Below are 27,382 nucleotides of genomic sequence, written 5' to 3' on the forward strand. Positions count from 1 at the left end.
TTCTTAGAAATCTTTGTATTTCCTGCTCTTTCTTTATGGAATCATATTTTGTTTGTTTGTTTAAAGGATATCAAAAAAGTAGTAAAATAAACATGTTAGGCTGTGCTGGGAAGGCCCCACCACCTGGTTCCCATGAACCGTGGCTGTTCTTTTTTCAAGCCCATTGGAAGCAATGTACTACAAGGGATAACATTTACACAAAGCAAACAGCAGTACTAGATAAACACGCTGTTTTTACACGGAGAGCAAAGCACATTAGTTTTCAGAGGGCAGCACTCATTGTCACCCACTTCACTGGGCAGCAGCCAGCTGAGCAGTCTGTACACATGCTGGCTGGCTAATGGCCCCAGGTGTAACTCCAAACTAGCCACCACATACATTTGCTAGCATAAGTAGATAAATCATGGAAGCTGGAGTTAATATCTGCGGCAGAAAAGACACAAAAATGGAAAGGAAATAAACTTTTTCAGTAAAATTTTTCAATCATTTTCAATGGCTGTGATTATTTTTACATCCCAAACTTATTTTTCAACTTCAATTCCTCTTATTAGCAGGTCTCTTGTGTTTTCACTTGTGACCATGTGATGTCCTAAAGCTGCAACTTTTCAGTTTTGGGAGATACCAGTACTGAAGGTGTTAAGCATCTGAAACAGATGGAATGGCTTAGGAATGCATTGCTATTGCTCGCTGTCGCAGTGGTAAGATACATACGTGGGCATTCTTATACACTCCTGATGGAAGAGAGGCAGGTTTTATTGAGAAGGAATATGATAGACTTCAACCTTTTTTCCGACAGCAAGACGAATGATTAATTCTTGAAGCAAGAGTACTGCTGTACTGGGATGAGACTTTCAGTCCTTCTAGAAGACAAGGTCCCTGGCAATACTAAAGTTAGAACACTTCCTAATTGAAGGGCTACTTAATTTGCAATCACCTACTCTCCAGTCTATTCTTGTAGGACTTTTTCTCTATTGTGAAGCAAGACAGATAAAGCTTGTTATTGTCCCTTTAATATTGTGTATCCACTTACCATTCAAAGAAAGTCTTTATATAGAATATGTAGTAAAATAAGCTACAGTATGAGTCACACTGCAAGAGTCCATGCTTCTTGAGCGTTATGAGGCACCAGAGGAATCAAATGACTTGCATATGAAGAAGAGGCATTATTCACCAAGCCACAAGTATAATTATAAAACAGCCTTTAAGAAAGGTTTCATTAACAGAGAGAAAAAGCCACCTTCATATCTAAAACCATTTTACATAATTCTTCTGCTAACTTGCAACTCTAAAACCATATTAGAAACAAATGCTGCAAAGAATACTATAATAAAAACCAAACACATTGGAAATAAGACAAACAATTTTTTCCAATTTTATATAAATACAATTATATATATATGTATAGATTTTTAAAAAACTGTTAACTGCTTTTTATTTGGTCTGTCTTCCTTCAAAAAGTGGTTCTGGGCACCACAGTACAAAAAGGACATTAAACTGTTGGAGAGTGTCCAGAGGAGGGCGACGAAGATGATGAAGGGCCTAGAGGGGAAGACGTATGAGGAGCGGCTGAGGTCACTGGGCCTGTTCAGCCTGGAGAAGAGGAGGCTGAGGGGGGACCTCATCGCAGTCTACAACTTCCTCGCGAGGGGGAGTGGAGAGGCAGGTGACCTGTTCTCTGTTATCACCAGTTACAGGACCCGTGGGAACGGTGTGAAGCTGAGGCAGGGGAAATTTGGGCTGGACATCAGGAAGAGGTTCTTCACCGAGAGGGTGGTCGCACACTGGAACAGGCTCCCCAGTGAAGCAGTCACTGCACCGAGCCTGTCTGAATTTAAGAAGCGATTGGACTGTGCACTTAGTCACATGGTCTGAACTTTTGGGCAGACCTGTGCGGTGCCAGGAGTTGGACTTGATGATCCTTATGGGTCCCTTCCAACTCGGGATATTCTATGATCCTATGAAAAATTCTGAGGGAAATTTAGTGTTATAGAATAAGGAAGCTGTACACATATGCCTGACATATTTAACTGCCTAGTTTTCAATTAACAAGTATTCCCCTACATACTGCTGGCTATTTGTTTAGGGAGCATCACAGAATGCAATTTTAGCATTGTACAGTCCCTTTAATTTTATAACCCTCAAATTTCAGTGAAAATCTTGATAGCTTTTAAGTAAGATGACCCCTGTTCTCTCTATTTATACAAGCTTATTATTTGTGCAATTCCTAAGGAGTTAGAGGAAAGTCCACTATATACAACTGTGTTGGCATAGATCCTCAGCTGTCATAAATTAACGTTTCACTGGCTTCAGTGAAACAGATTTATATTAATTGATCTGTTCCAATGACACTAATGATCATCAGTCATCTTGTAGAAAGGCATATTTTCCACTAACTGGTACTGTGGAAAAGATCTCAGGAGATCTCTGCTATATTCCCAAGTCACCATGACTAATCCTTAAACCAAACCTGGTATATAAAGACATATTTAGCTGAGAAATACGAAGTTTGACTAGTCTGCAGCCTTAAGGAGATCTACTGTTCATTTCTGCAGTGGGAAATTTCATCGCTGGGAAGGGCCACATCCAGACAACCTATGTCCCACCTGTGCCCTAGGCCCTCTTCTATTCACAGGCTCTGTTGCATTGCCTTACAAATAGGGAACATGGACGAGCACAGGACTTACAAGTTCTGTGCCCCCAGTCTGTATGTAAAAGAAGAATCACATAGCAGCTTCATAAATCGCTTTTACGCCCAAAATTTAGGAAACCACAGCAGGTTCTAAGAGCAGCAAACAAAAGCTTAAGGAAACGGGTATTAAATACTCTCAACACTTTCTTGAAAACACCTGGCAGTAACTTCTCATGGCAAAATCAAAAGTTTTCACATCACCAGTATCACCTAAGTTTGGCAAACTTGACAGGTACTACAAATCTCACACGATTAGAAACAGCAGCGTAAATAGGCCTGCAGACCTACTCAATGACTACATTCTCCAGTGAGGGTCAGTAGTGCTGGCTTCGGACAGAGCTCATCCTTCCCGCAAACAGAAACAAGTGGGGAAACCCAGATGGAAAAAAAAAAGTGTAAAAGTGTGCTAGTGCACAAATACCTAATAAGAAATTGTTTGTCAACAAGAGCATGGATAAAAACTGTTACAATTGCTACAGGTGCCCAAAGGTGCCATTTTAAATGTTATTAAAGAAGTAAGCAAAGAAGAGCCAAAGTAAAATTAACTAAAAAAGTGCCAAACAAGATCACTACCAGCACAGATCTGCTGATTCGCTCTGCCTCAAGAAAGAAACTAAGGACCTGATATACCACTGTTACTCCAATTTCACACCAGTATGACTTTTTGCAAGATATGTAGAACTCCAATAATGCTCAATTACCTGGTTAATTAGAGCAACAGAGATGCGATTCAGCTGAGGTGTCCAGTGTGCATTCTAGAAGCTGGAAGAGATGACGATGGTCAGAAAAGCTATTTCAAACTACCAGAAGATGAAAGGCAGAAGCGACAAGTCTTTGGACTCAACCAACATTCTCTTTGCTGGAGCAACAGTTCCACTAAAGAGAAGTAGATTGTCTTTTCTCTAGCTTGCACAGAGCTACATTTTATTTAGATCTATCACCATCATCCTAAACAGTACAAAGAACAGTAGCACACATGCATATAAAAAAACCTCCTGAAGTGGCTCTGTCTACAAGAAACAGCTACAAAGAAGCTGAGCCAAATCATCTCTGAATTTATCAGTATGTTTTGGAAGTTTCTGAAAGATAAAAGATGTCTCCCCTTAGAACTATAATTCTCAGTGTCACATGTTAGGCTTTGCTTACTAATGAGAGTCAGTACTATGTTTGATCTGCTTCTTTACGGTTCTCCTCTCATGTCTTGCAGCAGGACGGTCAAACCTCTGCAGCTACAGCATCCAAAGCCCAGTTTTGTGATGTCCCCTTGTCACACAGCCCACGCCACGGCCCCCTCCCTTTCTGCACGGACAGGTGGCAGAGTTGTCTGCTGGCACTGAAACAGCCTGAGGGGCAGCAAGAGACACTTGGCTACTAGGCAGCATGCTGGCCAAACAGCTGCCACCCCGGTACCTGACAGGAAAAAGCAGAAGGACAAGTAAAAGAACCTGCATGCCAGGCATGACCTGTTGGGCAGCAGGGTTATTCATGAGGGGCTCTTTGATTCAAGCGCTCTATCAGCGCATCGCCATCCTGGTGAACACAGCCCACTGGAATGCTACTGAATGAAGTACTTATTTGTAAAATGCTTCAAGATAAGTAGATTAAGGATACCACAGAAGTGCCAGCCAAAATAACGTTATTCTGACACTGCATTCCTTCAGGAATATACAGATGCACGGTACAGAACGTAATTGGGCTGATATCTCTTTAAATATACATCATTAGAGCTCCAATGAGATTCCCGTCAGTGTCAGTAAATCTGTGTACAAAGAACTACTCATTTGATTACCGTACAATGCAAAATCCCATGCATATATCCACAATGATTATATATTCAGCACATTCCCTTTAATGTCAGTACATCAACCGTGCTTCAGCTGAGATTTAGCATTCACCGCCACATTCAGGCAAGTATTGTCTTGCTTTCTCATCTCCCACACTTGATCTGCCTCTTTAAACTTGGCATTTCTAGCAACCTCTCTAGCTAGGTTTTAAAAGTAATTCTTCTCTCCTGCTCAATAAGCAAGAGAACAGTATGTAATTTCCTGTTTTATGTACATCTGGCACTGTAGAAAGAACCACTGCAAATCTTACCAAGGCAGCAGAAAAAATTAGCTAAAAATCCTCCTGCATGGAAAACGGCTCTGCAGCATTGGCTATAAAACCCACTACATATTATATGAAAGGTTAGCGGATTTCCTGGCAGAATATAGTACAGTATGTGGGATTTGATAGCTATATAGAAATAGAGCAGAGAGAGCGCCTTCCATCAAACACTAAATGATGAACCTCAGCCCGATTTTTCCCTGTACTAAATTAAAAATGCCAAGCGAAATCTGGCAGGAGTCTACACTTTCTAGTGTTAATATTTTGAGTGATAGCCTACACAAAGCATCTGCAACTATCTTCCCTATTTAACTGGCAAACAAGCTGAGGGTACAAAATCTCCCAAAGCACCAGAATGGCTTAAGCAACCACGCTCCATTTATAGCAACAGCTTAGACACTTCAGAAACTATACAGCACTCATTCAGTGACACAGGGGACAGAATTTAAAGACATTTCAACATTCGAGACACAGTTACCCAAGCATTGGCCCTCTTAATAATCCCACAAGAAGCAAATGACAACTTGGGGTTTCTGTGTCAAGTTAGGAACTCCTATCTTTATCAAGCTTCCAACTCCAAAAAGAGGGCTATTCAATGAAGATAATCCTCTGTTAAAATACAATCTCAAACCAGGGAATCATGATGAAGTTCACCTTTGCAATGACAGAATCTGACAAGTGCATGTAACTGCCGGGTGTGACTGTGCAGGGAGTGATCTCAGAGTAATGTTAGAAGCTTATAAAGCAGCAGGAGATAAAGAGCTTGGTGTTTCATTCAGGCTGTTCGAGCACAGAGCAGACTGCCTGGATCTGAGGCCCGCTGAGGCAGGTGGTTCCCTGTTTTCCCTCATTGCACACATGTAGACATCCCTTCCTAGGGGACTAGAGAGCACAAGCAGGAAGGATGAGAGGCTAGATTCAAACTACCAGAAGATGTGACCTTTCAGCCACTTGTAATCTCTTGAACTTTCCCTATCAGCAAAGAGCAACGTTGCCTTCCAAGCCTTCCCGCAAAATCCTAGCTCTTCAGCTGTCTGTCAGCACTCAACCGTGTTAAGGAGCCTGGGCGGGAAGTACCTGAGGTCTTGGCACTGTCTGTGAAGCCACGACTAGTCCGTGGAGCTTGGGTATTTGCCAGGTTGTTTTACTGGCCCTGTCTGCAGGAGCACTGCCTACCTAGGGGTCAAATACTTACAAAAACGTGTCCTGTGCATTTGTGGAAATTAACTTGGAACCTTGCCATACACTTACGTAAGGTCATGACACGATGTAGTTGCTTGTCGGTACTGATATTTATTGAAGTGGAATAAAGCGCTATTCATGAGGTGAAAGCCAGCCCAATGTTTTATTCAGAATTAAAATGCTTTTTCCAAAGAGGATGGCTTTTTCCAGTGTGGTAAGTACTAGGCCAATTCTGTTTCCCTTAGTGTCAAAGGCAGCTTCTGAAAACAGCAGCCCTAATTTGAACCATTACGCTGGCTGCTCAGGTCAACTCCGATCTGGCAAGCCAGCACCATCTCCCTGGGGGATGAATACAGCTAAGGGTAAACAAGCAGGCACAAAAATTGGAACTTGGGCACAAGGGTAACTAGGGACTGAAAAGGCTCTCCTGGTTAACTGGAAAACTAAATTTTCCTATTGTGAGCAAGCTGGAGGGAAGCTGGTGAAACTCTGTTATAACAAACTGCATTTCGGAAGTGTTCTGCCCAGAGAAAGGCCAGGACCATTAGTGAGACACCAGCAGGAATTCTAATTTAAACTTCATTACGACTGAAATTATTACTGTCCAGCAGTGGGGACTATATATTCCTCCCAGGCCTCCATTCTGTCTGAATTCAACACAACATACCTGCAGCCTGGACATTTATGTTAAACCAAAAATTTAATCTACCATGTACATTTTTTCTAAACACATTTTCACTGAGCTATTGCTGCATGCCATTATAATTTAAATTATGAAGGTACGTGATACATACAGCTGACACTGACTTCAAATTGTTAAAGAGAATGAGGTACAATTGTATGTCTCATTACCAGGTCATATGATTAATCCTAGAAATTTCCACAAGGAGCAGACCTACAGCAACAATGGCAGCCAGTTTACATTTTTAGGGCATTGCTATCCAATGGCAAGGTCAGCCCAGACTCGAAAACCTTTCTGACAATCCTGTGATAAGATTTAAAATAGATTTTGCAGATTGCTGGAAACCTGTTCCTGGCTCTTCAGTGCCCTTTTAAGAGGTGACAGAAATCATTAATATTAGTAAAATCAAAGGCACTGGCTGAACTCAGGGAGACCTAACAGAGGACTGCATTTGGAATGAAACCACCAGGACTTTAATGTTAGGCTGGGAAGTGTTTTTACAGATTTTTTGTAACTATAAATAAAAATTACAGCAGTATTTTTTGAAAAGTTCTTCTTCCCCTAACATGGTAAGGCTTACATCAACAAAGATCTCAAATGCTAAGCTTTCGTTCAGGTGTAACTATATCTAATTTACACTTCAAGAAATTCATATCAATAGTGGATGTAGCTATTCAACACCATCCTCTTGCAGGCCTCCTCTTGCACCCTCTTCCCTCTCTCTCACACCTTATTCTACATCAGTAGATAATCACCTACACATCCAGTTTTAAAACTTAGTAGACATTGATGAGACTGAGTGGCAATACATGATGTTACTCTGTCTACAAATCTCATTTCTTGGAATTCCTTTCCCAAAAAAAAACAGTGCAAATGTAGACTACATCCAACTCTTCACACCTTCCCATGTAGCCCATGGCTGTAGGCAGTGGCTCCACAATACAAAGCATTCAACCCAACGAAGGCCTACAGCCTGCTCAGGTGTTGGCTCCTACTCCTGTGCCCAACATGTCATCATCTTCATCAGGTCTGCAAAGATGGAGGGGGGGGAGGTTCCTACGGTGGACAGGGATTAATGAACAAATTTAAATCTTTCAGAAATTGCTGCAGACAGAAAAAAGAATAGCCAGAAAGGGGCAAGGCAAATATTGAGAGAACATTGCAATCAGCCTCTTTGTAAGTTGAGAAAATAGCCACATTTTTTTTCCATAAAAGACCATATCCAGTTAGACATTTGCAGAAATAACCAAAGCACCATAAAACTCTTAAAAAAATAATAAAAAAAACAGATCAATGGTTTGGTTTCCAATGTTAACATATATATTTTACATCTTATACATAACATCTTAGCAATCTTTCAATGCAAACAAAGATTATGCACACATACGTACATACTGCCTGTATTCCACTCCATACTACAATTCAGAGCATCTCACTGAAGCAATTTAATTAACATCAGCCAGAAAAGAAAAATGTATTGCTACAACATAAAGGTGATTCAAGATCAATATGTATAATCTTTCTTCTCATAAAAATAATGAGCCTTTTTCTACTGAAAGAAAAGCTAAAACAACAGTTGACCCTTCCGTCCACCCTGAATTTGTATGCGCTGTCTTGTTTCTGACTGTACAAAGATGAATACCCAGATCAGCCAGCCATTTCTAATTGTTTGTCTTCCAGATCACAGAGCATGTTAAAAAGAATCTGACTGGAGCTGGCACCGCTACTCTTTGGCCTGTTCACAGAGCAGGAAGAACCTAGGTTCTGTATGTTGCCTGCATATCACACTTTTACCAAGCTTTCTGGTTTGAAAGAGTACTTTGGAAATAACAGTAACCCTTCAGGCTTTGTTCTTCAATTTTTACAGTATTTTGAGCTGTTTTGTTTCTACTAAGTTGATAGCAGACAACTACTGAGAAAAGAAAATTAGTCAATGATCTTAGCAAGAGTCCCTGAATGACCCAGTACGAAACACATTTGGACTATTTCCAGAACCTTTTGTGTCACACCCTAGTTATCATGTGCTGTTACGTTGGATCACATTACTTACAGAAACAAAGATAGCAACACCAAACTCATACGCATCAAATGGGACAGTCTATTCTCTTCACAAATTACTATCACAACTTTCAAACTGAAATTAAAATTGAACCAATTCAAACTATGCTGCTTTCCATGTCCCAATACCCCATTCCATGATCTTTTCCATTAGAGTTCCGGCAGTGCATTTAAGTAACTGTACAGGATGTCTATCCATTCTTTTCCCTCTCTGCACTAACTGTCCTAGAGTCTTCTGTAAAGCTCATATGCATATCTAATTATTTGGCTGTCCTTGTGACCCATCAGAGTACAAAAACAGGCAGGCATTTAAAACAGGCAGGCATTTGGTTTCCATGCCCTTTTGAGAGCAGATTTTATCAGCAGCCATCCACTGGAGCTCAAAGAAAGAAGCAGGCAAACAGAGGAAAAGGCTGGTGTGGGAGCTGCATGGGTCATGAGTACAGCCACAGCTAAGATGACCACAAGCCTAACATCCTTTTTTGCTGTGGGGCTGCCCACCTCAGGCCTGGGATTTTATTGCACATTTTAGATCATGTCCTCTTCCACATTTCCAGAGGGGAAATTTAAACCGAGTCTGTGGATCTATCTGGGGATTTAATTATCTTCAAACTATCACTAGGAATAAAAGTTGTAATGAATTTATCTAAAAATCAACTAAACTTCCCACCCTCCCCTGCAATTTCCCCTGAAACACTCGCTGAATAATTTGCCAATTAAAAGCTAGACAGTCCACAAGTTCACTAGTCGTTCATTTACAAAAAGACACAGGGCATCCATTTTAATGCTGCAGTCACGTTTTAATCAAATATTCATCCTCAGAGGTCTTTGAAGAGGAGGAGGGAAGAGATATGCTCTCTTTGACAAGTCCATTCTTAAAATATTTTTTTTGGCTTAACAGTTATCAGGTCAAACAAGAATGCAGCAGGCAAGTCATGGATTAAATGGTATTTTCAGTAAATAGGACTCAGCGACATCAAGCAAGAGTCAGAATGCACAAGCTGAGGGGGACAGGACAATAATCAGGACGTGCATTAACTTCCAAAGTTTGCCATTGTCCAATTGTTTTGGATAGCGTGCATGACAGCGCAGGTCATCTACTGGAGCAGGCAACTTCAGACTAGGGGCTGCAAAAGCTCAATGCCTCCTTGCACCAGAAGTTCCATGAGGAAATGTGACTTGATCTAATTTTGGAATCTGGAAAAAAGACAAACATCAGGAAGGAAGTTTAAAAATATTTGGAAGAAAGTCCTTTCAAAGGAAAAGGAAACTCAAACCAGATATATTCAAATAGTAAAAAGTCAGCATCAAACTGCAGTGACATGTCTCTTTGGAAACAACACACAAGGACTGCTGGTCCCTCTCTGGAACAGTTCAGACAAGGAGCAGAAGTCACTGCTGTCTTTGGAAGGGTTTAACCCAGTGGTTTCCAGTTGTTCCTGTATGTACTGGTACTGCAGCCCTCCAACTGTTTACATCCAACACACACTAAACGCTACTGAACTAGGTCTGCACAGAGCTCCACAAAATCTCCATTCGCTTTCAGACACTCCTATCCTTAGAACAACCTTCGAAACAGAAGTCTGGAAAACTCCAGACTCCATGGATGATAAACCAGCATGAGATCTTCTAAGAAAAAGGTAAAGAAAACTACTCTCAGATTCCTGGGAAAAATACGTGTTCCCCTATTTCCGTACGAACTTTTCAGTACCATGCACACGCTGTCAGCTAGTATAATCCTCTGTGAATCTGCTTAGGCCAATGTAGAGTATTGGACAAGGCCTCACCCATACCTTTGTGGAACACCAGGATCATCTCAGCTCAGTACTGGCAAGTACAGACTCCAAGGGATTAGCTTTCACTCTATCTTAAATTTTTAAAAATTCTTAGTTCACAGAGGAATTAAATTAAGACTCTATTAGCTAACTCCCAGTTGTGAAAGAGGAAATCCTCATCGTGACCTAAAATGGTCTAATTTACATTGCAGTGACTGTCAGAAGGGTGAATGGATGCATGTTTGACTTACAGTGACATCAGAGAGCAAAGGTTTCCTCCCATTCTCACTTTGTCCTCCCCTCCTCTTCCTTCCTCCCACCCCTCGTTTCTCTGACAGCTCTGTAAACAGTACAAAATTCATTCTGAGCCAGGGAAAAGGGGGAAAATGGACAGTGAGCAGAGAAAGAGGGCTACCACCTCCTCCTTCCCTCATTTCTCCTCTTCCTGCACAGTGGCAAACCAAACTGTAACAGCAAAGAAAACCAAAGGAAGGAAAATGAATAACATATAACACTGAAGAATGCCTGGTTTGAAAATGCTGGTTTTCAAGGCAAGGTGCTGTAATGTTAGAACTGGCCATCACCACTGAATGGAAGAGAATTCCAACGAGGCTTTGTAAAATGAAAGAGCTCAAGGCTCTTCTCCCTCTGTGCATGAGATGAATACAAGTGTCAATGAAATTTCACAATGAGGAAAAAAGAATATATATATATATATGTGTGTGTGTACACACACACAAACCTGCTTCCACAACACCCTTTTTAAACTTTAAATACAACTTCTACGAAAATATTCTATAAATTTCAGGCATAACAAGAGACAGTCTATCCTCATCCTCCTCTTTTGCTCTAATATGCTCCAACATGCTCTGCTATGATCAATTTTGAATTCATAAACTAAACAAGGCCCAGCTGGGTAAATAATGAGCACAGACAGCACTGTAGGAAGTGGTTATTTATCCTAAATCAGCCCCCATACAATCCCATACCCTCTTTGTTGGAACCAATGTAGTACTGGAATTTCATGTTTCAGCAATACAATCTATGTCTCCACCACAAGTGCTTATTATAGAAAGCTCAGCTTCTTCTCTTTTTAAAAGTTCACCAGCGTTCTCGTACAGTCTAACTTTGTTAACTCACCTATATTTTCAGCTGAGTAAAGTATCCCACACTTCCCGACCTGAGCTGCTATGCAGTACTGCTGTATGGTTTTTCAGAGAATGTGGTAGTCAAACCCATCTGTAGTTGTACTTCTGCATTTCCAAAGCTCTGTGCTATCACTATGCAGTGAGCTTTCCTTCTGACATGTGCATGTCAATACTCAATCTCTGCATCTGTAAAATGCTTTGGCATCCCTGACAAAGAAGGACTCTATGTAAAGGTCAGGTTAATAACCTCCTTCTTGAGAAAAAACATTTTAGGAAAATTTAAACAGAGATGCAACTCTAGCATTCTGGCATTTCTTACAGCTGCTGTTTGCTAGCTAAGTTCCATGCTGCTTAGAGTCATGTGTGTTCACATGATCTGCTAAGCTGGGGGCTTGCCCTTGAACTTTTTTCTCCTGCATTTTAAGATCTACCCAGCAACACTTTTATTGTATAGTGCTGAGTGTATGAGCGCACATGTAAAGGGCATGTGATGGCAGCTGCATCTAAACAGTTTATAACTAGTCTATCCTTTATCACTATTTCTTTGGGTATTGAAATTATTTCATTAAAATTTCAGGAGCTTTTTTTTTTTTAATCAAACAACTAAAATTAATGCAATTTAAACTGCACTTAGCCTTACATGGCAACCACAGAGTAAAGGAGTTATATGTTCAATTTTCATTTTCTCTAGATATGAGAATATGTATGCTAATCATCTTCAGAGAATATTGATACCAATTTTTTCTCTACCAAGACTGCTTCAATATTTATTTAAAGGCTAGGACAGAATGGAATACTAACACCACCACTTCAGGCTTCCATACGAGTAATGCACAATGCATTAACTCTCTGGAAAGACATGAAGCTTATAAACTGAAACTCTGTCCAACACTATAGTGATAAGCATTTAGAAATATAAGCAATCATTATAAGAATAACATAACCCATCCAAATCCATAGGTCAGTCAATTCTATTTCTGTGTTGTAACAGGAACTGTGGCATTAGCAGAGGGCATTACACAGGGATTAATGACTAGCCGGAATTAATGGCCCTTAGCTATGCCCGAGGCAATGAACTCCTCCCACCTACTCATTAATCCCAGGAGATACTTGGGTTTCCTTTGGAGCATTAACATCAGAGGGGGTTGTGGTTTGCTTTGTTTTGTTTAGATAAAATCCTTTCTGCGCAGGATTTTTGTGCCTAGATTATTTGGATTATATGCATATGTGAGTGAATATACAGTGAATTAGGGGGCTCAAAAGCAGTATCAGTGTCCTCAAGACTGTGTTCAATGGGAACAAGTGTTCTCAACATAACAAAGAATTCAAATAGGCTGGTTCATTTGACCACGTTCTCCACATATTTGAAGTGACAGCTATATTGTATTAACACAGCTTTGTTTGTCTTCCAGTGCTCCAGCTCCTTCAGGAAGTCTCTGTTTCATCCCTACTGAACATTCTTCTTCCACAACACCCCACACCACTACCACTATTAGCACCACTGTTGTATGAATGTCACAAAATCTTCAGACAGGTGCTAGGCACTTTCAAAGTTGGCCACAATACAGGTACATCGAAGATAATAAGCATTTTAGTCATCACTACCATGCAGTTATTAGCACATAAACCTTAATTTGGGGAAAAAAAGAAAACAAATAGGAAAAAGAGGAGATGTATTGTATGTTACTTTGACTCCAGGCGTGGACTCTTCTCAGACAGCAAACATATTACAGACTTTCAGCAGCTACACACGCATAAAGTATTGATTGTTCTTCTCAGGTGAGTACACCAAAACTGCAAAAGGCCCTTCAAATTCAAACCCCGGAGAGTCTCTTCCCAAGACAAGCATTGCTTGAAAGAATAATCCATGTGACTGAGACACAGCCTGGAATGCTGCCATTCACCACAGTAGTAGTTCTTGATATGACTAGCAACAAATGAGAGAGATCTCTGACTGCTGAGCACTGCACACTAACCCTCAGCAAGCTGAGCTCCACGCTGACATTCAAATACTCTCTGTTAACAATAGCCTACCCATAAAGTAAGGAGCTCAGAAGTCAGAAAGGCTGTTATCACATGGTATAAAAAATAGCCTGTCTCATATATATTGAAGCTTCCAGCTTTCTTGCTGAGCTATAACCCACTCTTGGTCGAATTCTCCACTCAAACGTATGCAAGAGCTTTCCCACTGAAACCCAGATGGTTTGTTTATACCTACCGAGATTAAAGAAGGCAAGGTTTTAATTCTCGTATCCAAACTTGTTGGGAAACTTTGTGAATACATTAAAAATAATAATAAAAAAAGAAGTTCCTGAGAAATCTGACCTGTGCTCTTGTTCTCTCATAGAGGAAGATTCAGTAACAGAAAACAACATTAGTTGTGACAGTTAACTGTATATGTAGCAATACAGCAAAAAGTAGTAACAGACATGAAACAAATATACTTGCCACCCTGGCTTGTTCAGAATTCTCCACAGGTTACTTTAATATTAAAAGCACAGACCTGTATTGAAGCGTCTCCCCACTGTAAAATGGAGCTGACAATTCTATTGTGGCCTGGGGAAATTATGCATTTGTGTGCAATTATCAGTTTTCCATAGCCTTCCACTGTCTGCAGAATTGTTCTAGTGATGGTGATGTTACTGGGATGTTTAACTTCCTTCCCCTCAAAACAGATAAAAGCTCAAATGACAGTTTCTGACAACAGAATTTCTGGCAGAAGCAGCAAAATAGGAAATGCAGCTCCTGATATAAAACAGCCCACTCTGTCTAGTCTGAGAGAAGGCTTGCTGCCTTGGTCTTTCTCAAATCTCCTTGATGGATGAAAAATTGCCAAGGTTTAAAACATCTGAAGGCTTCTTGTTGTAAGAATTAGGTGATTTACAGATCATGATAAATCCTGACTAAAAGATATCAGTGTTTCAAACAGTTCCTTTCCTTCACCAAGGTTACATTTACAGCGCGGTGAGTAGACTGGGTTGACAGGGTCCTTTCTCACTCAAACAGATTGCTAATATGCATAAGCAGCGTTCAAGCACTGAACAAAAATGGTAACAGATACCATCATTACGGAATTACTCAATACCTCAAATTTTCTTTGTATTTTTCCCCACACCTTTCTTTCTGCCTCCTTTCTTCCGTCCACCACTTGTCAGTCCACGGAAAACAATGCCAGATTATTAAATGGCCCTGTTATCAACAAAATGGTCACAGTAAGTCAGTAAATTGAAAAATGGGGTTTGTACAGACTTTTAGTGAAAAGTTCAATCTGAGTCTCCACTACCTCCTCCTGGGAAGTTCAGCTGGAACCACTGAGGCAGGAGCACGCAGCAGCAGCAGCACTGGCAGCCTAGTGCTGAGAATGGAAATCAGGAGCAGCCGCCCTTGCTGCACCCACTGCTCAGACAGGGAGGGTAACTGGGAGACGGTGCAACTGCACTACAAGAAGCCATGCTACACTTCTCCCACAGCCTTGATCCCTGTCACCAATGCTAAAAGTCAACTCTACGTTTTATTGCTCTCTCTTCCTTTCAGCGATTGTCCCCTCCGTCTTTCAGTTATTTGTTTAGATCTTCAGTACATAAAAATCCTGGCACCGCCACTATGGGCTCTGAGCCATCTGAGCAATCTTCTTAAAATATACCAACACATCATCCATATGGTTATCCAATATGTAACTATTTACTTTCCAGGATAATAATAGAGAGGTAACAAAAACTGTAAAAAGCTTCATAAAGCTTCACAAGTCACTGTCACCCTAATCAGGATTTTCAGCGAACAGCAGAGTTATAGATATCAGTCTGCATGATGCCCTCTTTGAACATATTTTCATTCTAAATCTCCATTAAACAAGACCGAAAGGTCAGGCAAGTGGTTGTCCTTAGGAGTTATCTGTTGGAGAACCCTGCTGTGTGTGCCCCAGCAGAGTCTAGTACCATGCAGTGCACAATGTTTTGGAAGAAATCCACTTCAGAGGCAGCATTTAGCAAGGCTGGGAAGACAATTTGAAAGCTAGAAGGAGAGACACCAAGGCAATTCCTTTCCATGTATCATCTTCTTCCATAAAAATTTATAAACATCAAGTGATTTTCAACACAGGTTTGAAGATTGGGTTGGAGGACCTAATCAGGGCATAAAATAATTCAGTTCTCCTGCCAGCTGTAACAGGTACTATTTGTATTATAATCCAATTACGTGTAAAATTCTCTTGTTCCTTCCAGAGATTCATCGTCTTCCTAGAAGAAAATGGTATCAGATGAGAAATCACTTTGTTGAGACAATTACCATATGTATCCCTTCACAGCACGTGCAACCCTGTCCAAGGACAAATTTGTTCAACACAATTTTCGAAGTGTACTTCAGGTGGTAACTGACATGAAAGTATGAGTTGATCTGTGGCTGCTTTCTATACTGCAGCTTGTGAGTTAACATCTTACACGGGAAGTTGGTGGGTGATATGGAGCATTCCAGACACAATTCAGCGGACAGATTGGTGATTATTGAACTTGGGGAAGAAATCAATGAGCTCTTAGGCCCGCACGGATAAAGTAAGTTAAGAGCTTTTCTGGCATACTTCAAAGAACTACAGTTCTCAGGTCACCTGGGCTAGTTGGGATATGGTCCTCTCATCAGAGGTGACTAGAACCCAGGAAGGCCAAGGAAGAGCAAGAACCAAAAGAAGCCATGTCACGCCTTGGTCTGGGGAGGAGATCAGGCAAGATTCAGGATAGGAACACAACATATTCCTTGAAGCAATGCGGCACATTCTCTCCTTTGGTATCACAGAGCTTGAAGAACCTCTTCTTGGGGGCAATACAGGTTTCTTCTGTGACCAACACTGAGATGGAAGATGTCAGACTTTAACCTTTAAGAGGAAGCTGTGCTGTTCTGTAGACAGAAAACTAAAATAAATGCCATCTAATCAAAACAGTTTGAAATCCTACAATTATACTCAGGTATTTTGATAGCCTGTGTGAGATACCACAATAGGGCACATGCTGCTTTAAGGATTCAGGCCTTGCACTGGTAACGTTAATAAATAGGAGCTTTTCCACCAAAATATTCTTGCTCCTGTTATATGTTGTTGCCTGAATATCATAGGTATAAGCAAATTCAATATACTGAAGTCTGCATCAACAAATCCCCTGCTGCTCTGAAAGTGCAGGGAATGATGTCCATTAGCACACTTTTCTCTTAAGTACAAGAAACTATAATTAGCATAAATTTATTGACTAAAACTGAAAGTAGAAATAAAGACCAGGTTGGAGTATAGTGAGAGAGTTCACAGGTAACAGCAAAACACTCAGCATAATAGATAAATTCAGAATTTCACTCTAGAGTGAGAGGATCTGTCTTCTCTTGACTAATAAAAACTGCTTATAAGGTCAAATCTGGTCTACAAAATGCACTCAGTACTTCTGTTTCTTCAGCTAAAAAGAAAACTTAACAGAAAACATGACCTAAGCCTAGTTTTATCATATACAATGTAATTCATTTAGCACATAATTTAAGTGACTACATCATGAAACTTCACAGAAATACAGAGAAGCAAAAGTTTGTTTTAAGATCACAATATGAACATGACTACAGACCGTGTTGGCAGATGTAGCAGTTTTGAACTGTTCACGATAACTTCAGCCTTCTAAATCTTTAGAAATTTTGTCCAGTTACAAGAAAAGGAAAACTATTTACTTGTTTTATTATCTCCGTAAACCAGAACACTCGCCTGCTGTTCCAATGAACTCAGAAAAAAGGTTCTCTCTATTTCAGTAACAGAAGCAGAACTCCATTAACAGGAGCCAGATTATTACATTTTTCACGTGTTACAAGAATATAATCAGTCTGCCATGGAGTTTACAACTTAATACCACATTGGGTACATGAGAACAGAAGCGACATCCAAGAAACCACCAAATCCTCCATGCTTCCTGTTGCCACACATTTTTTTTTTTCCCCTCTCAAGTCAGAATGTAAAGCTACATGTTCCCAATAGGACCTCAGCAGCTTCAGGGGCTGAGTACAACCAAGAGCCTGTGTGATAGTGCATATGCATTTCCTGCACAAAAATAAACTCGTCACTTGGTCCACATTTCATCTGTCAGTTAACCAGGTTGGTTATTTATTCTGCTGGGAAGAATGAACTTATTTTTTTGACATAAAGTCTCACCTTTCCCTTTCTCCATTCCACCTCTTGTTCTTCTTGTCATACAACTATCTGTATGGCAGATATAACTACTTACATATTTTTCAATTGCCACAAAAATAATCCATTTGTAGATTAAATGCAGGCTACTTTCTAACACTCCTGTTATTACACTTGGCCATAGCTACAAACCAAAAAATAAATAGATGTTTTTCTGCATCTTTACACTTACTTTATCAAGTTCCTATCACTGAGGCATCCTTCACTCCTCCTTTTTCATATTCCATAAATTTGCTTGAAGCCCCCTAACTTTCCCTAAAAATAAGTAAATATATAAAGCATTATTGTTTTTGTTTTGTTTTTTAAATGTGCTTTCAAAATATCCCATTTTCAGAGTACACAGCAAAACCTGCCTTTTCCTAAAAAAACAACCTGTCTCTTTTCCTAAAGCCATGAGAGACAGCATAAGATTCTATATCAATAGCTTTTACTGTATACTTTTTTCTTTGAGAAAAGCATCACTGGAACACCTGAACAGTACTATTACACCTTTCCTTTTTATTTTCCCATGTATTACTTAAACATGCTGCTCTGATTTCTACAGTTAAGATATTCCCTTGTAGCAACAATCAACAACATCTTTATAGTCTGATAGAGTTGGAAACGTGGGATATCCAGGATATTTTCACACATTTGTTTGCTATATTGTAGCCTCAATTTAAATAAGATAACCTAATTTAGTTAAAAAAAAAAAGATCTGAAATAAGATTTACTGCAAAAACTTCTAAAATTTAATTTTCAGACTAGCAATCAATGTTTATTCAGTTTCCATTTATCCCTGCCTCCCCTTTTTGCAGATGCTCAAGTGACATTAAATTAAACAATTGCACAAATTTTTTAAATTGTAGGAAAATTACCATCTGCATATAATTCAGGAATACAAAAAGGTCCACAGAAATCACTCTCTAAAAGTATTTTTCTTAACAGAAAGAATAAAGCAATGGAAAAATTCTCCCAGTAGTAGTAATATATATTTGTGGCATTCTGCCTCTCGAGCCCTTTTGAAATGTAAGATGACAAAGATGAAGAGAGAGATCTCACTACCATCTCACCCCAAACCTTACTCAATTTCTGATATATAATGGTTAGGATTAAATATTAAAATATTCTCAAAGAAAGAACTACACTGAAACACACAGCAATAAACCCATTATTATTCACAGACATAAACATTATCAAACTATTAGCTGTTTAGCATTATACTTTGCTCCGTCGTATTTCCCCTAAATCTATGCAGAATAAAAATATAATCTTGTAAACAACAATAATTACAGAGGGAAACAAAAAATAAAGAAATCTTAAACTTACATTGATGTGTTATTATGGGTCCTGCACAGCAAGTAGCCCTAAGGGTACATTTTAGTTTTTTTATCCATGCTCCGTTCTTGTTGCTGATGTGACCACTTAGGCACATGGTCAAGTTGCAATCAGCTTCTCTCTTAGTGATGTATGAGAGCTGTGCTGATTTATCTAGTCCTTCTGCAGCAGATTAGCACTAATGTTTCTGCCTCTGCATCCTACCTTTCTTTAGCAGTAGACTCTGCATTATCATTGGCAATCCAAATTAAAGAGCCAGTGAATGTAGCATGGATTTTTTTTTTCTTCTGAAACAACTGCAAAGCAAGTATTCTTACACAAATACCACGTTTTGATCCACTGAGCCTCTTTTTTAATATCTTTAACAAGAACAACAGCAGTCAGAGATACAGAAGAACGGTTCCAATAAGTCTGCTATAATCTTTTTATGATTTACTCTGTTAAAGAAATATTCTCCTATGCAGACGGCCCTAGGCAAGAGACAGCTGCAATACACCAACATTTCAGCCAAAACCACAGAATTTTCACTTTCTAACACAAATATTATATGCATGCAGTGAAATTCTAGTTTATCCCAAAGTGGCCAGTGTGAAATTAATGAAAATGAGGCTTATGGAAGGAAACAACAACAACAACAAAAACTAACAAAAAACCACCAGGGGCTTAAAAGGTACTTAACATATAAATTCATTTGATTAAAAAAAGATTTCACTGCCTTACAGTGTGTGTGTTCATTACAAATTCTCTCTTTTCTTCTTAGCACTGACATATTTTACACTATGGGATTGTCAAATTTAGCTATTAAAAGTATTACAAAAGAACCTCACTGAACCTTATCATTACCCCATTGTGACTTTCCAGTAAACAAGTAGTATTTTAGCAGTAAAATGCAATTGTTAATTCATGATCTTTTCAATTCAAGACATCACGAGCCACAGCTGTTTAAATTTTCATTAGTACTTTGAAAAATATTTAGGAAAAAATGGATGTCTTAGACCATCTAGTCTTGAAAATGTGAACACACTGACAAGTTTGCTCACCGTCAAAATGACTCACATCACTGCTGCTCCTAACTGCTACTCTTCCTGATCACAGAAGATAAGTATTCCTTCAAAAAACAAATGCCATGCCTGAATATTAAACAAGAAATATGTGCCACTGAAACATCAGTAATATTTAAATACCAGACAAATTTCAGCTACTCATAAAGATCTATTCTCTGTTTATTATCAGCATTCATTTTAAACAAACATTACATGGAGTATCTTAACACTAAACAGAAAAAGAGGAAAGAAGGAAACAGTGTTTATTATAAAACACTGAATTAATTCTGAAACGAAGAGGGGGTATTTTTCTTCTCATGTGAAAGTCCACTGTGGCAAAACATGGCAATATCCATTTCAAAGCGCTTTCTGGATTTTACCTATACAGAACCTCAAACACAGAATTTAAGACCTAACCATGCTCATTCTCACAGAGTAACAGTTTTGTGAGAATAACAAAGGCATTTTTAGATCTAGATGCTGGACTTGACTTCAAGTCTACATGACTTCAAGTCTCCCCAGTTTTCCTCCTCTTTTTATGTGTTGCTGACAAGGAATGAAATTGGTGACTGCAGAAGGGCACTCAGAAGCCAGAGTGAGAATTTCCTAAGGAAAGCTAGCTGAAAAGAGTTTCAAAGCATGCCCGATGCTGAGCTGTCAGGAGCTGACTAAATGAACACAGAGGAGCTGATGTACCTTCAGCCTCATCTCCTCCCTGACTTGGAGCAGCTCCTCACAGATGCTGCGTAAGCATCTTGCGATTTTGAGCTTGAGAAGTTTCTGGGTTATAGTTGCCTACCACCACACACTCAAACAAGAGAAGGTGTCTATTTGAAAAAATACAGAAGGAGCTCTTCTATCTTGCTTTGAATCCTTCTCAGGACTGGACTCACGCAATGAGCAGTAATTCTATGTTGCCTTCTCTTGGCAAAGCGATTCACATGCTCAACTCTCTCATCTCAGGACAAGCATCCTAAGGAAACAGCTCTGTTCTGCTAGGAGCACTGAAGTCCACACCATCTGTGGAAAAGCATGCTACAATAGCAAAAAAGAAATCAAGCTCCTTATATCAGAGAGGAGACAATGGTGGTAATCTTTCTGACTAGCTTCTACCAGCAAAAAGGAGCATGGCACAGACGTGGCAAACAAAAGCGAAAACTGCTGTCAACTCATAAGGCACGATCAGCTGTATGGACACTTTCACTAAGAACTGAAACAAGGTCTGGACCCCAGGGTATCATGTAGATATTTGCTGTACTAGGGAAGTTAGCCAAAATACTGAAAACTGGTATATAAGCATAGCACTGGAGCTGCTATTGCAGGTACACAGAAAGTGACAGCAAAAGTATTCAATTCCACTTTAACCATACCAGTTTGGGGTATTTTTGTCCCCAGGCTCCCATTAGAAAATTGTTTTGTAACCTCGTTGCTCTGAGGGTTAGAGAGAAGCTTCTACTGTACAGCCAAGCTGCATTAGTACCAACCTGTTCCTGAGCAGCACTATTTAACAGCTTCTTTCCCCTGAATGGTAGTTTTATGTATTTATAGAAGGCAATCGCATTTCCTATCAGCTGTCACATCAACAGACTAAACAAGACATGCTTTTTTAGTCTTATCATATAAAATAGACACTCCATCACCTTTACCATGGTAGTACTTCTCTGTACCTAAACCAGGCTGAGTTCACCTCTCTAAACATGGGTGAGGAGAAACAGATTATATGTTCCACTCAAGAACCTAACCACAGAACTTACGTTAGTAGACCAAACAAACTATGGTTTTAATAAGTGGTCACAAAAAAAAATTTAAATCTGCTACCATCTCACCTCCAGCAACTAAAACTACAACAGCTTTATCTGTTGGAATTGTGACAAACACCAACTGGGATGCATTATATATTCCCTCTGCTATGAGGGAATTAGATGAGTCCATGAAGTAAGAATGAACATCAATCCGCATTGACTTATGTCGAGCAAAAATATGTATATAACAGTTCTGCTGTCCCACCTGCTCAACTCCCAATTATTTACCAAAACAACCTTTCTAGAGAATTGATTTGATACCACAATTTCCAGTTCTCTCTGCAAAAGTTGGTTCCATATCTATTCAGGACGGGCCAGAAAGAACTAAAAAAACATGATCTGCCCTTCCTAAGCCCTGGTCATTTGTTTAAGTGTTACACACAAGCTATGCAAATGACACACTAATACTTCAAACATGCAAATAGATTATATGTATTTCTACAGGAAATTACTCAAGGCAACTGAGAGTGTAAAGCCAAACAAAATATCTATAATTGAAAACATGCAAGTAACTTTTAATTAAACATGATTTCTCTACTGGAAAAAAAAAAAAAACAACAAAAAACACATTAAAACCTTGCTAAAAGGGAATATAGCTAATTGGGAAAAAAAGAAATGAACAAAATATTTTGCAAAGAGTGTTACTTGAGAAAAGAAAAAGCTTTTAAAAGCAGACTTTTAAATGTATTTCCAATTTATTCTCGATCCCAAGCCCACTTCAATTTCAAGCAAATAAATACATGCAGGTAAGGAAAATGCATGTTCTCAAAACTTAAGATAAGACAGCAGGGAGCTTATTTATGCAAGTAACTGTTCTGTTTAAAATGTCAAATATTAGATTGAGACAGGCAAGAAGATTTTTGGAGGTTAAATGATCAATAATATGATAGTTTGGGAGACATCTAAACTCTAAGAAAACCTATGCAAAAAAAAAACAGATTTATTTTAAGCCACAATCAGAGTCTCACCACAAAAAGGACACTGAGCTACTTGTGCTGCAGCCCCAGAAAAAGCACAGCAAAAGTCAACTTTCCAAAGAAGCTGAGAGTCTATGGGTTCAAGTAAGTGTTGTACATGATATATTTGGATGTTTATAGCATGTGCAACCACTCAACAATCACCAAAAAGCTTTCAGTAAAAATTTATATATATATAATTTTTTTTTTCTATCTTCTCAGTTTGCATATGGAAGAAAACAAGAGGGTAAAATTAAATGCCTTGAAAAAAATTGCAACAGAAGACATAGTCTTCATGAGACGGGTTTATATGACCTATCTTTTTGCGGCTAGAAATCACAATCGCTCCATAGCAGAGCTGGACACATCTTAGGCTTTCAACAGGGAAGAACACATGAATTTACTGGGAGTCTATATAACCAGCAACAGCCTGTTCCTCCCATGGATCACTGCCATGACATGGAAAAATTATGAGAATATACTACAAGTTTCAAAAAGCCAACCCAGAGCTTGCCCGATATTTTAACCTCAGTCAGCAAATTATCCTTGGGACAATACAATGTATGAAAGGAAAAGTTCTTTTGCAACTATTCCTTATAGCAGTCCTCTATTAGCTATACCTCACCAAAAAAGAGTAACACTGACATTTTCCCCACAACCCTGCCAGCAGTACAGATCTGGCGTTAGTGACTAGAAAACCACATAATCAATAGCTTAGGGAAAATAAATCAGTAGCAACATTTTAACCCCAGGTATCCAGTTTACATTTCAAGGCACTCTCTGCAAGAGAAAACAGCAGGGACATTTCTTTCAAAAGAGAAGCTGAGATGGGATTTGAAATACAGCAATCCCTAAAAATCAGAGGAATCTCCCAGCTGCAAACTGCAAAGGCCACAAGGTGGGCTACATAAGCAGCAATGACCAGGAACAAAATAGATGAGATGATATACTGTCCCATGGGCTGCAGGATGCACTTGCCAAACCAGTAACAGGAAGCATAAGTCTATGTTTCACCCTTCTGAGCAGCTACAAATCAGCCTAATTTTTTCCCTTAGAACAACAGTATTACAATGAAATTGAGTTTCTGATTTTTCTCCAAATGGTTCTACAAGTCTGCCTGCATTTCAGTGGCAGTGCTGTGAAGTGTCCTCTTCCACTTCCCACACAAGATCAGACAGCAGGTTGGAGATGAAATAAAGGATGACAGTTATAAACCGACTGCCCAGCAACATAACATTGTACTTGTTTTATCTCTTGCTTTCCCTTAAAGAATCTTTGACATGCTGAATCTATCATTAAATGTATTTCTAATAGCCAAGAGAGATAAACTTAGCTTTAAAGCCTTCAAACCAGCCAGATGAAATTGATTCCTCAATTGCAAATGAGAATGCTGCATCTGTTCAATGGACAGACATGGCCTCATGGAACAACATTCAACTTCTGATAGCCCATGAGTAAAGACCATTGTAAGACACGTTTTAGACCACACTTAGAAAAAAACAAACAAACATTAGAGAAGGTCAAAACCCAGCTTGGGTAAAGGGAACAGAGAAAAAATGTTTTTGCAAAGGTAGACAGCTACCCTAGATAAAGGGATAACATGACCTATAGTGAATGTGGGATGGGTTTCTTGTTCAGAGATCAATGCCATAGAGTCGTTCAATAGATATTGTGAGATAACTTCCTCCTCCTGCAACTAAGTTTGGAATAAGTTAATCTAGACACACTAAGCGCACTGTTTCTTTCAAGCACGGGTTTCTTTTATTTTTTTTAATCATTATTACTTCTAACAAGTCTGGATTTGATTAAAAGATCTTAAGATACCTATTGCTTTCACTTTTCTGTGCAGAAAAATTTCCATGAGTTTCTGGTTCCTAGTACCACCCTCTAATCTTAATCAGTAAGGCCTGAATAAGGCAGTTTTCTCACAGCGAAGTGTGCTGCAAAAGGTGAAGGCAGTCACACACTGGTAAAAAGCCCAAAGAAGAGATGGACATGGTAATAAAGTGTTATCCAAAAAATTTAATGTTTGTTTGTTTAACATTACTGCATCTTGGAAATCAAAGCCATTGTAAGAACATATAAACGAGCAAGGAGGCCAACCACCATCAGGTTTGAGCGGGCACAGAAACAAGAGTCACTTGTTCCAGCCATGTCAGAGGGATAAGCACAACATTTATAAGCAAGCTTCCGATGAGCAAATTTGTCAGCAGGAGCTGAAAACAGAACAAAGTTGCTTAGTGTACTTTCACTTGAATATTTACAGAAGTCCTGCATAGAAGGGGATTTGTAATTTCAACTAGTCAAAGTCAAATGTGCATGCTTTGAATGTTGTAGGTTCTGCAAGATGAAGTATATAATTATTATATTTCTGCTTTATCTTCCTGACCTTGATTATCTGACAGTACACAGAGAGCCACACAATTTTTGACCGAAGAATAAAATCTGCATGAAGCAAACAGGCAAAGTTGGAGGTGAGTTTGGGGTCACTCCTTCCTCTGCTTTCTTGCAACATCGGCACAAAGGGATACTCCACAACCACCAGAACAGGCACATGCAGAAATGAATACTTTAGTCATGTTAAGAGTAAGCAACAGTATTTACTGTGAAGAGGATTGTTCAGTTTTATGTATCCTATTTATTTATTTAACAATGTAGATATTGATAAAGGCGCAGATTTAGCAGAGCAATAATCATGACGAGGTCAAAAAAAGCTTAAGTTGCTTTAATTTAAATGTTAGCAGATATGCCAAAGAATAATGCAATGAAGGTTGTACCATTCATACTGGGGTAAGCTTTGTCATCGGAGAGCTAGAAGTAACTCAGGAGAATAATACATCTCTGGGAGAAAAAAGGTAAGAAAAAAATAGAAATTACACATTCCTCAATGCCTTATTTTCTAATACTTCTCCTCCTTTCTTTTGAGAGTGAACTTCCCAATAAATTCTGTATACCTTTACAATACCAGAACTGTGGTAATTTTTCACTATTTTTTTCTAGTGCACATAGATAGCACAATTTACACCACTAACTTCATTTTAGTTCAGACCGTATCTAGCACCAGATACTAGGGCACCTTATAACTTTTATAAACAAAAATATTTTGAAAATATTCTTCAGAAGTGAAGCAGGAAACATCAACCCAGTTAGATCAGAGTGCTCACGAATATTGGCAACAAATGTGCAAAGCAGCAAAATGGAATTAACTGAGATTCTACGCTTTACATGTGGGTAGTTGATGCTTTTTTTTTTTTAATCACTACAATCAGTAGTGGAAGAAAGGGATGTAGTAGCTGTCACATACTTGGATATCAGTAGAATATTTAATAGTGATAGCTCACCTAAAAAAATTAAAATGCCTTGGGTAAGTACTGTCATACAAATTAAAAATTAGCTAAATGAAAATAAAAGGTAATGAAACATGGCAATGCAAAAAGGAGGTGTCTAAAGAAGTACGCAAGTGCTAGTTTTTTTTGTTTTTTTTTTTTGTTTTGTTTTTTTTTTTTTACTAATAGTCTCAAAGGGAGAATAAACAACTTGATAACATACTATGAAAACACTAGAAAAGGAGGTAGACATACCGGTCAAAACATGAAAATGATATCTTATGTAAGTCTCCAGAGAATTAGAAATGCTTAGAAAAAAATCCATTTGGAAAAATTCAAGGGAGACATCATTTAAGTACATCCAGTGAGTACTCTGGGAGACAATCACAAACATATGTAAAATTTTCTTTTAGAGTGATGACAAAACATAGACATGACAACTGTGTACAAGCGCGTTAAGAATATAAATAGTGAGGACAGAAAGAAGTAATCTCAGGTACATGAGAGCAGTACAGACAGAACCAAAAAATGAAGTCTCAGAGAAACAGAAATAAAGATGGCATTAAATAAAGACATTACTCTAGTTTCAAAAGAAGGGACAGAACCAGTGCTACTCTTGGAAACTGACCAGGAGGAGACATGACAGGTTTTTATTTATGCAGTTTGCTATGCTTTTACATTCAATTTCTACAATACGTAGGTGACAGCAGGCAACAGAAGCCATAGGACACGGAGCCCTTTGCTACAGGCACAACAAATTGTACTGACCATCACTGCAGTGAAATTCCTGGAACTGGACAGGTTTGGTTTAAGAACACTGTGCCTTCATGCATCCTCTTAAAAATAAGTACAGCATAATGGAAGTCCACCATCTTGTTTTAAGCCTCACAATACTTAATCTATGCTGCTGCTCTCTCACCATGCACAGCATCTAACAAGGTAAGAATATTTTCCCTCACTTCTCTTACAGAACAGTTTGTGGCTAATGCCTAGATGAGCATTGCTGGGGCAGGCAAAATGCCAAGAGTGTTTCTACTACACAACTGCCAAAAGGCAGCACATTCATGGCCAGAATGCAACACGTGCCCTGCTTAGA

At 39.1% G+C, this 27,382-nt stretch overlaps 1 protein-coding gene across 24 annotated transcripts in view; it reads right to left on the bottom strand.

The window, feature by feature from the left end:
• RAPGEF4 (Rap guanine nucleotide exchange factor 4) overlaps positions 1 to 27,382 on the bottom strand; it is a 153,945-nt gene that overhangs the window by 91,800 nt on the left and 34,763 nt on the right. The window contains exon 1 of one of the 24 annotated variants that reach the window (XM_080600879.1): positions 19,151 to 22,955. The exons of 22 other annotated variants lie outside the window; for them this stretch is intronic. The gene's annotated coding sequence lies outside the window, so the exon portion shown is untranslated. Of the gene's footprint in view, positions 1 to 19,150; positions 22,956 to 27,382 lie in introns of those variants that run through there. One more of the 24 variants, XM_080600877.1, reaches the window with a different exon arrangement.

Source organism: Anser brachyrhynchus, assembly GCF_964034855.1.
Source record: "Anser brachyrhynchus genome assembly, chromosome: 7".
Lineage (NCBI taxonomy): Eukaryota > Metazoa > Chordata > Aves > Anseriformes > Anatidae > Anser > Anser brachyrhynchus.